The 11,255-nt window shown below is 40.1% G+C and overlaps 1 protein-coding gene across 3 annotated transcripts in view; it reads left to right on the top strand.

Moving 5' to 3' along the window:
* Window positions 1-3,511: 3,511 nt before the first annotated feature.
* sulf1 (sulfatase 1) overlaps window positions 3,512-11,255 on the top strand; it is a 76,304-nt gene continuing 68,560 nt past the window's right edge. For all 3 annotated transcript variants that reach the window (XM_039617539.1, XM_039617538.1, XM_039617537.1), the window contains exon 1: window positions 3,512-3,772. The gene's annotated coding sequence lies outside the window, so the exon portion shown is untranslated. The remainder of the gene's footprint in view (window positions 3,773-11,255) is intronic.

Below are 11,255 nucleotides of genomic sequence, written 5' to 3'. Positions count from 1 at the left end.
GTGAAAGATTTTGTGTGGGGTTTTTTTACAGATACGCAAGTTCTGAAGGGTATCCATGGAAATGCTGTTATATTAATTAAAATGATTTGGTGCACTTGTTCTATTTTCTACCCCAGTGTATCACACCTTGTTCTGCTATTTTTAGTTAGCGCTTTCTGAATTTCAACCTGGTAGGGGGGAAAAAAAGCGCCAAAAGAGGAGTTTTTACCCCCTAAAGCTCGAGGCAGTTTTGTTCGAAAATTTCCCCAGAAATAAGCCAAAATGAAAAGAAACAAAAACAACTTGGCCTCAATGGATGAGGCGCTTGGGAGAATTTTGTAATACAATACGCCTCATTGTCCCCGTCATCAGGTCGAACGAGTTCTTATAAACTCCAGGAAAGAATTTTAGTTTTACTCCTTAAATCCTCAAAGAAAAAAGGAGAGTAAACACATCCTCATAGTGAGTCATTAAACTCTTATGGTACTTAAACGGTCCTAAAAATTCCACCAAATATGAGTGCACAGAAATGAAGGATAACATCCATTATATTCGTAGTCGTACTTTGCGTACTTTTTGTGTCATGCATGGCAACCTTGGAAAGTTGGGCCAGATGCAGCCTGTTCCCTGTGCAAGGACCTCCAGGGGTGCATAGAGCTTAACTCTAAACCTAACGTGTAATAATGAAGTCCTGGTTTAATCCAGTCTTTCCCCATCTTTTCCCCAGCGTCTAACTTTGCGTCTCTTACGTGCACGGAGGTTCTGCACAGAGACGTGCCCTTTCACCGCGCTGCCTCTGTGTTTGCCTGGGCACTTGTTAGTTAAACTGTGGCTGTCTGAGTGTAACACAGACAACGTCAGCTCCAGAGACAGGCGCACCACGGACACAGCCTTCAGTCTGACAGTCTGATCCCTTCACTCGAACCCCACTGAGTTTTGCGGTAAGGTACACCAAGCAATGCCAGCTCTCGAGCCTGTCCCTCGGGATGTGGTTGCAAACTACTCAGATCTCCAGCCTCATTTCACAACGGCTGATTCCTGTAAAAAGGATGTGTAAGAAGACTAATCACTTCAAAACCCCCATCCTGTAAAACATGGCATGTGAATTAATGCCCCGCGCATTCTAGCACATTGTGTGCTCTTTGGAAAGAGGATGTGGTTTCTCGCAGATCTGTGGAAAAATTTCAGGGCATGGCATAATTAACTCACAGTGGTGCCTTGATATAATCTTTATAACACCATAAACAATATTTTCCTAACAGGGAAGGGAAATGTATCGCTTTGCGTATTTCAATTTTCATATTTCATATTCCATTTTCCCTATGTTGGAAAAACATTTGGGAATGTGACTGCCGTCTGTTCTTGTTCCACTGATCGCAGGCATGTTAGCTCCGTTTATACTATCAATATTTTCTCTTGAGTTCATGTGTCTCCTCCAGGCTTTCATGTGTTGTGTCAGCCAAATTTCAAGGCATGAGGAGTTCTGGAAAAAGGCAAGACACTCTGAGAGATGAGGACTTCAATTACTGCCACAGATGTCGCACAAAATAAGCACTCTGATCCTTTCTCCTCTGCTTTTTATGTCTGCCAATGTCTCTGTACATAAAAAACCCACACCCTCGCACTGCGTAGTATCATATTTCAGATTGTAGCTATATGATATCATGCATGATTGTGATTGTCAGTTTTATGCCGCACAATCAGAGAGAGATCAAATTGCTTATCGTTAATACTTCTCTGTGGAATATGAAACCCTCAGCATCTTCTTAAAGTGTGCATATTGTGCAGGCTTTATACGTCAGGCCCAAAGCAACTGTAAGGGCCACCCAGGCATAGCAACAGCCACCGCTGTACTTACCATGAGATTCAGACCACCATCAATGGTCAGCAGGCTGACCCATGTCTTAATTTACAACTGAACAGACTGGGAATTATCTTGACATACAGCACAAATAAATCTATGGTTGGTGGGAGGTACGCTTTGAAGGCATATAGAGTCATTTGTTGTTTGAAATGTTCCAATATCATGAGAATGTGTTACATGGGGAAAACTATGTGTATAGAAAGACTGGGTCTGAGTTTTTGTGGACGGTGTGTGTGTGTGTGTGTGTGTGTGTGCAGGTTGGTTAAACTGTAAGGCTTTTTGGTGTTATGAGAGAAAGGAACCCAGTGTTTAAATCTTGTTTGAGAAATGTTCTAATTACGTTAAATGCTTTGAGTTTTCCATAGATAAACGGATTATACACTTTTTGAACTTTCACATGAAGAGGACGAAATCTGCATAAGTAGCTAGTACTTCATTCTACACTGCAGCTACACGTGGTAGGCTATAATTATGGAGAAGCTCCATATTAAACCCTTTTTGTGAGGACTCCTCAGCAGAATCACCCGGGGAGGTTTATGTGGGTCCTTTTTATGGTAACTGTAATTTAAAACATAATCATCAATCTGGATTTTGTTTTCTGTGTTCATTGAAGTGAACTGCCTGTTCTCACAGAACTAATAAAAATCAGCCTCCGCCGTTCTTTAACTGTTTACTACTTTGAGTCTGTCATCAGCATGGAAGTGCTGTCATTTGAAGCCGAGGTAGGAGTTTTGGCCCAATTCACTTTGTTTTCTAAAAATCTAGAGCAATAAACTTTCCTAGCTGCAGTAAAAGAAACAATAAGCAATAAAAGTCTGCACCCATCATTGTTTGTAGAGCAGAACATGAGTTCACATGTTGTTGACAGGACTTCTGGTTTCTGCACGCACAGCCAGAAGTGTTTTGCACATTGGTGCACTATTACTACAACACAAACAATGCTGATCTTTGCTGACAAGAGTGACACCCGGTGTGGTCTTCTGCTGCGATGCTCTTCTGCAGAACATCTCGAAGCAGTCCAGCCGTTCTCCTCTGACTTTGGGCATCAACAAAGGCATTTTCCCACATAGAACTGCTGCTTACTGGGTATTTTCTCTTTTTCAGACCATTCTCTGTGTAAACTAGGGTGACCAAACGTCCTCCTTTTTTGCACTTGTTGACTTGTAAAAGCCTATATGACATTTTTTATTTCACCATTCATTAACCGCACAGAGAAGGCATCGTTTAAATATGCTAAAGTTTTCTTTAAGCAGACAGTATTAATAAAATTCTTCATGACTAGGCCAAGTGTCCTCTTTTTTGGAAATCAAAATATGGTCACCCTAGAGATGATGGCTGCTTAGATATCTGCTTAAACATGGGAATGAACAGGTGTACCCAATGACTGTTAAGTATAACACAGATTTAGGTTAAAATGAGTCAATAAACAAACCTTTATTTATCTTTTTAATTTAATGTACATTGTCTTGAGTATTATGTGGCACATTTCTTTCTGAATATAATAGAACAAATGATTAAACGTTTGAGTAACATTATATAAATGTTTATATCATTTTTGGTATAAAAGTTGCTCATAATGTGTACAGGTTCCAAGGAACAGCAAGCAATAAGCAACACAAAAAACCCCACATCAAACTCATCGGCATTTTTCTTCGCGTGCTTCTTATCAAAGGAGTGGTCAATGGCGTCTAATTATGGTTGACAGACATGCACTAAACTGCGTCTTTTTTCCCCAAACTGTCTCGAAATGCGCTCAAAACAAGAATGTTACTTTAAAATATCATTCTTTATCATTTCATTTAACTAAATATTGTGTATTTGAGTTAACTTAGCTCAGTTCCTCTAACGTTATTAGCGAAATAAACGTTTAAAACGTGATTAGCTTCAGAAATGAGACAAAGCGACGTTCAAAATGAAGAAAGCTTGAAGGTAAGTCCAGATGAATTTTGTGGTTTGGTCGGTTACTTCGTTTGCTTTTATAAATGCTTTGTTTTTTTAAAATATATGTTTTATACCTCCAGCTTTGCGGTGGGTTAGCTTGTTATTGTGGGAGGAATCACATGTCCTTTAATTGTCCACACGTCCACGTGCGTGCGGAACATCTTAAATCACCCCAGGATTTAATTTTCAGCTATTACCCCAGGCAGCAGAATGAAACCTTTGACCATCCTTAGCCCAACACTGTAAACCAGAAGATATTCATCATTGTTGTGTGGATAGTTGAGGCTGTTAGGTTTGGCCGGGCTCCTGGTCCGTTGAAGGACATACAGCCTGTATTAAACAAGTGCGATGTTGTTTCTAGCTCAGCAGTTTTCCTAACGTTCACAGCTGCTCTGCCGTGGCAGATTATTGGCACCCACGCTCAACAGCTACAAATGATAGCAAAAGAGACATTAGTTTAACGAGCTTTTTCTTTTTCTCCCCGTATTGCGATCTTAATTTTCATGATTAACGACATGGAAGTGACTCATCTCCTTTGGTGTGTTTGAAAAAAAAAAAGAAAAAAAAATCCCTATCAGGATTTGTAAATGCTTGCACGGTCCACTGGAACAACATGTATTTAATGCTGTTTAAAAGAAAATCCAGATGGACTAGTGAGGGATTACAAAGTGGATGGATAAACAGAAATCCTGTTGTGATCTCTGGCTGAGCGTCAGGCTTTTTCCGTCAAATCTCCATAAGAATCACAGACTCAGGAGTGCTCTGGAGCCCTGAGATTACCCCTGTAGACTGCTATGGCTGAATTGTGAAACCTCACTGTGTGAGAACAGTAGTCTGAGCTGTCATGTCTATATCTCTCCTTTTCTTTCTCGCAGACAAATTTATGATTCTTCTCCCCGACCGTGATGTGGTCAGTATCCAGATGTTTGGGGATCTTTTCAAAAGCTGTGTGTGTGTGTGTGTGTGTTACACACTGCCAGGCCTTGCGGTGGGTGAGGCTTAGACCTGGATCGGATGAATCATCCAAACTCAGCGTCTGTCTCTGGGTCAAGGATATCTTTGTGCTAGCATTAGTGTTATTAGTCTTTCAAATACAGGGTTAAAATCATGGTGTGATGGTGCACAGTGTGCTGGAAATGTTTGGGGTGGACTGAAATAGAATATTGTAGACACAAACAAAGGGTTAATCATTATGTATACCTTCTGTGGTGGTAGTTGACAGTAGGTAGCCACCAAAGCTCCCTTAGGCTAAGGAAAATCACCTTCAGTGCCTCGGTTAAATCATACTTGGGTTTCATTTCACTATCATGTTCTCAAACAATCCCTTCTGCTCCTTTCTCTTTTGTGTTTTCATTTACATATAAAGTTGCAGTGAATTTATTGAGCTTGCACATGGTGTTTTTTACTCAAGCTGTGATTTATTACACATTCTCATAGTGCTTTGTTCTAATTGTCTGCAGGGTACTTTTGCTTTTTTGCGTTTTCTCCCATTTATCAAAGCCTTCTGCTTGGGTCGGTCTTTAAAATAACTATTTGGCCAGTGTCAGTATTTTATTTTTCTGGTTGTTTGTTTACTTTTTGGTATGCATTTCCCTTTTTCTTCATTATTCAAGTCTTTTAGGTCTCTGTCACGGTATTTTCGAACATTTTACCAATGCCTTTGGTAAATGTCATCCTGTTTGCAGACAGGCAGATGGCTGACAGATTGGTGCATCGCCACTTGCAACAATAAAAGATTTCCACGGAGCAATAACCATCTTAGAAAATGTCACGGCATACAATATTGTGCAATTATAATTCTTTTCAGATACGATGACTCTTGAAGGAATAAAAACAGAAGGGAGTTTGGGGGTTGGACAGGCCGTTTATTATAATTTAAAAAAAAAATTTTCTTTTTAAATGGAACTCTGTAAGAAGCAGCGAACGAGTCCGAGGAGAAAAGAGCTGTGATTGGTTATCTTAATCCAGATGCTTTGCACTCGTGTTTCCATGTCCGTATGATACTCCACTGCCAATCAAATACGATCAAAACCACCGTCTTGACCGAGATGTTAATTGTATTTGTCTTGAAGTCAAGCCATTGTCATGTTTCTGTGTTCCTTTGCTGATGTGAGGAGATAAATATTTAGCATGCTAGCAGGAGAGATTTGGGGATGAACTGGTAATGCACTGTCAGGTCCATAAATAATGTGGCCTTTTGTATAATGAGAAGTGACTGTTTTTGTAAACTCAAGACCTTTTTTAATCACTTTGGACACATCTGCGGCTTGATTTATGTCTACACTCAAAAAAACCGACTGTAAACTGCCATATGAAAGTTGTATTCTTAAACAATATTTGACGGTCCATTTCCTGTGCAGGAGTATTTATTTTGATTTCTGAAAATTACAGTGTTGGAAGTATTACTCACAGAATATTTTTTGTCTTGGCTCCTTCCTTCAACTTTTTTTCTCTGATGATTTTTTTAACACTTAAGATCCATGTACTGTAGGGGGTAAATTATTGGTTTAAATGATACTGAACTTTTTATTTATCGGATGTTCATAAATATTAGTAATATGCATGGTAATATTCTGTCAAAACATAATTGCCTTTACTTGCATACTGTTCTGAAAAGCCTGTTCTAAGCCAAGAAACAAATTCCAGTTATTATGTTTGTACATTAGATTAGGATCCCTCATGTGAGGAGTCGCACATGTATTCATTTGCATACATCGATATCTGCATTCAAACTGTAAATGTTGGCCAAGCATGGAGAAGGAGGACTTACCTCTGATGTAGTTACACCGGAAGCCCTGACACATCCTGACACATTTGCTATTTTCCTCTGCTGCTGCTGTGTTCCCACATTGAAACTACACTGCAAATGCAAAAGACAGCTAGACAGAATCATAAAATGGGAAGGAGGCGCAGACCTCCTTGTCCCTTACCGCTGACGGCCTCTACTAAGTGCTCATACACCCAGTCTCATTGCACTTTCATCTTCAGCTGCACATCTGTCAAGTTCTGTTGCATTGTTACAGCGCAATGTTGATACAACTGTTTACAGAGACTTTGTCTGTCCAGACACTTTCTAAAATACTTAAAACCGCCTTTGTGGTCTCAGGGATCAGATTTTTGCTGTGATGACATGGATAGACATGCTGACTGACTCAGAAGATAAAAAACAATATTGGCCGTGCTGTCACAGCTGGTAATCATTTGAATTGGTAATAAGGGCTCTTTTGTAGTGTTCCTGTTATTTTATCAGCTCTCCGTGGAATGATTTCCCATGCAGGAAAAGGGTGGAGCAGGAATAAATGATGCTGCTGTAACCGGCCGGTCAGATGAGGGTTAGCTGCGTGATTAGCTCTGTTCGTAAATTTGTGAAAGCCTGACCACAGGAGTACAGAAAATGTCTGTAATAATGCCAAAAAGCTGCACTACACCTGCTGCCTTCGCTCCTCTTTCTTTTTTCCTCTACTCTCAAGCAAGTAGTGAATGATTTGCCTTTTTTTTTTTTTTTTTAATTATTTCCTTCTTGTGCGTGCAGTGCATTCACATTCATTCATCTGCAATTCAGGGTCACTGGCTTGTAGGTAACAGCAGGACAAATGGCAAAGATTAATTGTCACTAAGTGAGTAACATTGGAAGTGTTTGGTTCCTTTCATTCCCGATCATCAAGATGACGCCGTTTCCCCTCATCAAAGGCTTATCCTGCCAAGAGTCTGATGTCAACTTCCCAGCAATGCAGTGCAAAATGAAATTATTCAGGGGTCATGATACGTTAGCTAGGTTTTGCTGAATTGGAACACGATGGACATACTGGAACAGGAACCAGTCACATTTGTTGTGATGAAGTTTGTCATGATTTGCTTGGGATGTTGTTAGTATCAAGATACAAAGAAGATGAATCCTCAGCACGGGGTGAAATTCTGTCTGACTCATAAGTGTTTTTGCTCTGGCGGCACAGAGCGCTTTCCAGTTTCTGGGTTTCAGTTTCATGATTTTGAACAAAGAACGATTTGATGTTCATACCAGCTGTCCCAATGTATTTTTTCATCAAAAGGCAGGCTTAAATCTTGTTTTGATTTGGGGCTTTTTTTCATCTCCGGGGTTATAAATGTAATATTTATTCAAATTTAACAGGTCTGAAACCTCAGTAAGTGATTTGAAACCCCAGGGATAGAGGTGACTTGAAAGAAAATTTTGCCTTAAAAGATTACGCAGCAGGTAGGCTACCTCAAACACTGACTTTGGATTCGTTTTGCAGCCACACAGTGTTTAGCCTCCTATTAAGTAGAGACCATAAAGATTTAAAACTGTAGGTGGGGAAAAAAAAGTACAATGTTATAAAATTCTGTAACCCACAAGTGTGATCTATACAATATGTACTATACTGTAGGCTTGAGAGCAGATATAATAGTAAATGATCTCATTGGTGTCGGCACAAAAACGAACAAGAGAATAAAAAGGATTTATTGGGTAAGAGAAAGAGCAAATCTGCTTTTTTTGTTATCCAAAGCAACTCTGCACTTACCATTGTACTGTAAAAAAACACGACTGTGTAATAAGCACATCCACCAGTCCTAAGTACCAAGAGGTCTGCCCACTTTATCATTTACAACCTTTAAAAATCACTTAACCACTGTTTGATGATGATCCACTTCTTTAGAACCTCTCAAGTGTGCATTAACAACTTAAAAGAGAGATTTATCAAATTATTCAGTCCTGAGACTGAACATGAGCCATAAACGATTTTTAATCACAGTTGATGACTCCTGTGTACCGACTATTCTGTTCTCTGTTCTCCTTTCTAATGGTTCCCATTATGGGATCAGCACTCTGAGTCCTCCTTTGTCTCCTGCTTCATGTCAGTGGGGCAGAAGCTGCCTGTATAATTCCCCTTTAGATTGCTTTTGATATTTAGCTTTGGCTCATTTTAAAGAGAGACCGGTGAACGAATAAAGGGAAATCATTGATAACCAAGCAATTTTACTGTTCCTCCATGATGTCAGTGACAAGTTTAGCTCATAGTTGGACTTAAGTTTATGGATATAGCGCACTGAAAGTTTAATAGTCTTTCAAGTCAAGGCCAAACAATGAGGGGTTTGGGGCTGATACCAGTTACTCTGATGTATTTCATGCTGAGAGGGGTCTGGGTCTTGCCAACAGTTTTGAGGGAGGAAAAAAAAAGACGTGCAGAGAAATAAGAGGAGTTGGAATCGCTGTTGATGAATGTATCTTGCCAGGAGCTGTGGTCTTTTTGACTCAGATTAGCTAATAGATGCTTGGAGTGAAGGTATGTGAACTGTGCCATCCATCCACAAGAGGGCACAGATGATGTTGCTGGATAGCCTCCCCCCAAAGTGTTTCTGCTGATAAGCCTAGTGGGTCGGAAACTTCATCTTAACCTTCAGTCTGGCTCAACTCATAATCTGTTTTTATTCTTACAGATGTTGTGGGTGGTTGGCTGTTGTTCTTTTTTCCTTTTAAATGGAGCTTTAGGAAACTGCAAACTTTTAAACAAATTTCAAGGGACTAATACATCAATAACAATTATTATACACAATAGATCATTTAATCGGTTGTCAAAAAGGATCACTTGTGCCAAACAAATGTGAATTTTAACAAGGGAAATTTTAAAGGACCGTTGGTACTTGCGATTCAGTGGTGTGAATTTGCAAAGACATTTCTTGGCGAGCTCTCAGAAGTTTGACACATCTACAATGTTTTTTTTGTTTTTTTTCCTTCCTCAGGACAAGGCTTTGCTGAACAGCCTATGATGCATTACTATGCAGTGATTATGATGATATCACCTATCCTTTAGTGCTGGATGTCAGATCTTGACACCGAAGACCGCAGGCTGGGCTTGATCTACAGGAGCATGTGGTCTGGGCTGCTGTTTGTCCTTGCAGTTGGTGTGCTATTACAAAGCCTTAGACTCTTTAGATGGCCCCATATGGTGAAGAAAGACATTCAAAGTTGTCTTCCTGTGGCTGGAGTTTGGTTTGGAGTGAAAAGTGGGATGAGTTATTTGTTCCAGGGAAGTGAATTTTTTTTCTTTTCTAAACTGACTTGACATTTAAAACTGTCCTAACTGATGTCAAATACAATAATCTTTCTAGCTGAAATTTGGGCTTGAATTTATAACACTAAACCAGATCATGTTTTTCATTAGAGTACATTGTTAAATTCTTTTGTCATCACCGTGCCTTCATTTCTCCGTTCAGTGTTGTCAGTAATCTGAATTCAGTCCATGTTGTACTATTAGCCTCCTTGTCCCCATAAACCTAATTGATACCTAAGGCTAGCAGTGAAGTGTAAACAGACAGGCAGCTGCTGAGACAGCCATGTGTCTTGGATGGAGCAGCCACCCAGCCCATAATGTAGTGCAGTTTGAATTGTTCACTCCCTCTTCTGTGGCTGTCAGGGCAGAACTGAGGCATGGATACGACCACATAAAAGAAATATTTGTCCAATCTGTCCAAGCAAACTCCCCAATTGAGAACCGAATTTTCCCATCGCTTTGCTCTGTGTCTGTGTGACATGTAATTGAAAGAGGAATAATGCTTTGAACTGAGCAGGAGGCAGCCTTTGAATTGGGGAAAAAAAGAAAAGAAAAAAACAGTTGTGAAGTGTAATGACCACTTACAAACTTTACACCTGTTCTGTGAAATTTCTGGCACATTTATTTAAACGTTTTTAATCAACAGTAGCTCCTGTGTGTTTCCAAAGGTGCTTTTCCTTCTTAACAAAGCAACGTTGCGTGGTTCATACTTATTTGCAGATCTTAAACATTTAATGTAATTGAATGCACTTCATGAAAGTATCTTAAAGCCTTTGAAAAATAAGCCAGATCCTTATGTCTGGTCAATGATTACCATATGCAAATGTCAAATACATCCTCATTGCACCACAGTTTAAAGCTTGCTCTTTCAACAATCTGTTTCTCAAAATGCTGCGGTCCATAGATCTCTGCGATGTTTAGAAACTGTCAGTGCCTTCAGGTTTCCCAGACGGCTTTGCTACCAGTGTCACAAAGAGCCCGGAAGTCTTTTTCTGGTTGTGACTACGAAAGCGTTTATCTCTCAGTTCATGAGAGGGTGTTGGGTTTGCTGTCAAGAACTTTGATTCGTGTGTGTGTGTGGACTCCAAGAGTTTGCCAGTGTGAAGTGAAAAGAGTTGCCAGGGTGGTGAAAGCATGCTGTTTGCTCATGTCCTGACCTGCCGAATGGCTGAGGACACAGAATGGATTTTTCTTTGGTGGACTTTTCTTCTGACCTAGCCCCTCTGTGTTTGGAGAGACATGGAAACCCCAGCTGAAATGAACAGGCATTTTGTTGAATGAGGGGAAGACTTAGGGCTTTCACCAAAGATAGTTTGAATAGGACGTAAGAGACGGGCAGTGAAAGCGGGGGGAGGTTGTTAGGATGAGGTCAGTATAAAGCGAATGGTTCATGCTGTCATCATGTTGTTCTTCCACTAATG

Source organism: Oreochromis aureus, linkage group 9, assembly GCF_013358895.1.
Source record: "Oreochromis aureus strain Israel breed Guangdong linkage group 9, ZZ_aureus, whole genome shotgun sequence".
Lineage (NCBI taxonomy): Eukaryota > Metazoa > Chordata > Actinopteri > Cichliformes > Cichlidae > Oreochromis > Oreochromis aureus.
The sequence above is the reverse complement of the archived record's forward strand: the minus strand, read 5'-3'. Positions and strand labels throughout refer to the sequence as shown.